Raw genomic sequence first — 3,746 nt, forward strand, 5'->3', positions numbered from 1 at the left:
CAGACTTATTTTTCTTCTATCTTAGTTGACATAGTTGAATCTGTGATTTTTGTGCATGGGTGTTTACCATTTCAGATGTTTTGTAAGAGGCATATGAATTTTTAGAGTTTTCATTTTTTTAGTTGGTGTTGTTTTAAACAAATTTTCTTATGGTAAAAAAAGTACCTGTGACCTCATTCCCAAGTTATGTCTTCAGACATCTTTTATTTTCCTGTAATTTGGGAGCATAAGCGACCAAGCTTTTGCCCTCCTAAGTGAGAATGTGAGTCTGTGTGTGTGTGTGTGTGTGTGTGTGTGTGTGTGCATGCATATATAAAGAATATTTATATACATACGTATATAAGATAACAGGTTAGATTAACAAAATTAAGAAATATACCTATGTGCTAATTGCACAGATACACACACACCTCCTGTTCTTATTTGAATTATCATAGACTGAAAAGACTATGAGTCAAAAACTATAGGACATGGATTAGATTAGAAAGGACAAGGGATGCAAGCAGGAAGCTTGGAAATAAAGGGAGGCTGTCATGAAAGAGAGTCTTGCCCATCATCTCTCTGCAACAGTGCGAGGATTTTTCCACAGGTAGCTTCAACCTTAGGGAATTTTGAATTAGCAGTTCTAGGGAGATCCAGTGGAGAAGACAATGGCACCCCACTCCAGTACTCTTGCCTGGAGAATCCCATGGATGGAGGAGCCTGGTAGGCTGTAGTCCATGGGGTCACGAAGAGTTGGACATGACTGAGCAACTTCACTTTCACTTTTCACTTTCATGCATTGGAGAAGGAAATGGCAATCCACTCCAGTGTTCTTGCCTGGAGAATCCCAGGGATGGGGGAGCCTGGTGGGCTGCCGTCTATGGGGTCGCACAGAGTCAGACATGACTGAAGCGACTTAGCAGCAGCCGCAGCAGCAGGGAGATCCAGGTTAAGCTGATATAAGCTTGAAACTGAAGGCTTCCTTTAAAATAGACCCAACCTCAAGGGAGTTGGAGCAATTTGGTTTTTTTCCCCCTCCTACATGTATAATAGAGTCCTGGGTTGGGAAGATTCCGTGGAGGAGGGCACAGCAGCCCACTTGAGTATTCTTACCTGTAGAATTCCATGGACAGAGGAGCCTGGTGGGCTACAGTCCATGGGGTCAGAAAGAGTCAGACATGACTGAGCAACTAGGTACACACACATGTATACAGAATTACGAAGACCCACTACTTAAAGCATCTTGTCTGTAAGTAGTATTCTATCAAGTATCTTTAAAAAACAGTGGATACTTACCCTTGATAAGTATTTCTTGGAAAAACAGTCTTATTAACACCAACTCCCCAGTGGTATTTAGAGGGTAGCATAGATGGCATTTAAAAGCATAATTAAAATTCTAATGTTAATATGCCAATTGTATCTCAATTTTTAAAAGTTGTAGAAGCATTGTGATGAAAAAATGAAATTACAATCTTATAACTAATTTCTTAGGCCTGAGTGGGTATTCTTTTCATTACTATGAAAGGGATTTCAAACCGTTTAGTGGAAGTGTTGAGCCCATAGATTCTTTTAGCCCATGCAGCATTGTTCTCAGCAGTGTTTTTCACATGGCGATGATGATGTGATCTTGTACAGTTTGATTTCCTACAGCCTATTTGGTTTAAAAAGAAAGATTTTTATTGGGAAAAAATCAAACAAAATCAGATTGTACCCGTAACTCAATAACCAGACTGGCAACTGAATGCTATTTTGCCTTGGAGGACATCCTCAATCTAAACAGGCCAGTATTTGAGGGCTCAACGAGAAACATAACCACTTACGTAATAAAGACAACAGTAGATCAAGTCTGTAGCCTCCAACAGTCTCTGTATGGCTGTCTACTATATGCTAGCATATTATGAGCCATCGTGAAACCTTTGAGCTGAAACCTCTGTGTGATGTAAGTGAAGTTTAAAACACTGGACTTTCTGATGAAATCCTAAATAAGGGTTTTAGAATTCTCTGTGAGAGGGTCATGCTGAAAATCAACTTCAAGATTTGTACACTTGGGACAATGTTGTCTCACAAGACATTTGGCAGGTGTTCAGAGAAATTTTTGGTTACAACTGAGAAAGGGTGCTACTGGTATCTAGTAGGTGAAAGTCAGAGATGCTGCTGAACATCCTGTAATACACAGGACAAACCCCAAAATCCCCAAGGGACTTTCCACTCCCCAGATGTCAGTAGTGGTGAAACTGAGAAACTTAAACCCCAGAGCTATTATTTCTGGAGATGCTCACCGTTTAGTTAGGCTTCACTGCTTGTGTATATGTATATCTTGGCATCGCAGAGACTTTATTAAACTATGAGGTATCTCAGATGTGAGCATGAACAGAAAAAAGTTAATGAACCATTAACTGATCACAGTGCTCACTCCTTGGAATGACCTACTCCCAGCAGGGTGTCCAAGAGTTTGTCCTGGATAACCATGACGATGGGGGAGTGGTAGTCAAGAATTTACAAAAATGGCAAATAAATATGTTTTAAGGTGGAGACAAACTCAATCCATTGATCCTGGTTAGCAGATATATAGAATGACAGGCAAACAAATTTCAAAGGAAAAAAGTCATGGGACTTAAGAACTGATCAGACTGAAACGACACCAACCTTGCCACGCAGACACAAAAGGGAAGTTCATAGAAAGCCATGGGCCAGATTTACTCATTTAACTGTTTTGTTTGGTTGACAGAAAAAATACGCTTTCACAAGAACTTATGAGAATATTTTATACCCAAGTATATTTTAAAGATCATGCTTCAGTATGGCTATGTTATTTGTCTTGCACTGTTCTTTTGCCTTACCGCAGCAAGAAATATTTGAGAGACAAATTTAATGTTTTTTAAAAGATACTAAGATTAAAACTTCTTGATAAGGTAAAATGAATTAGGGTTTTTTTTTTTTAAAGCAAATTCATTAAATTGGCCATTTAGCAACTGGCTTTGAGCAACTAACCTAGAGCTACTTCCATCTGGAATCTGAGTGAGATAAAAGAAGCTGCTGATCACTGTCTGCCATTTGTGATGCCAAGAAGCAAAGAGTCAAGACCACAATACAACTGTGTGAAGCCAGGCAGTCGAGGATATTGTCTTGGTATATCTTGTGATTAACCTGAGATACTGGCTGACACTTGACCCTGTTCTTCAGAGCTTCCACAAAAGACATAATTATGGCTATCCAGCCACAGGGCAGGGTGCTGAGTACCAAAAGAGCTCATTAAAATCTATTTGCTGTATTGGCATCAAGCGTGTTGTTTAGTCAGTAAGTTGTGTCTGACTCTTTTGTGACCCCATGGACTGTAGCCCACTAAGCACCTCTGTCCATGGGATTTCCCAGGCGAGAATACTGGAATGTGTTGCCATTTCCTTCTCCAGGGGATCTTCCCGACCCAGGGATCAAACCAGTGTCTGCTGCATTGGCAGGCAGATTCTTTACCACGGAACCACCTGGGAAGCCTGAGCATCAGACATACTCATTGATAAACCTATGGGATCCAGGATTGAGAAGACCTCTGTCTCTAGGATTAAGGGGTAGAAGATAATGAAATATGGTTCCTACATATAGCACTACTCTAATAGGTGAGCCTTCTCTTTAAGAATTTGTGGTCAAGTGTGCTTATTTTTTGCCTCAATCAGATGAGAAAGGGATTTAGAATGAAGACTTTTCAATGGAAACTACTCATTTTCATCAATAATTTGGGGGCTATTCATATCAAGACATTTAAACAA

This window comes from Bos indicus x Bos taurus, chromosome 16 (genome assembly GCF_003369695.1).
Source record: "Bos indicus x Bos taurus breed Angus x Brahman F1 hybrid chromosome 16, Bos_hybrid_MaternalHap_v2.0, whole genome shotgun sequence".
In the NCBI taxonomy this organism is placed as follows: Eukaryota; Metazoa; Chordata; class Mammalia; order Artiodactyla; family Bovidae; genus Bos; species Bos indicus x Bos taurus.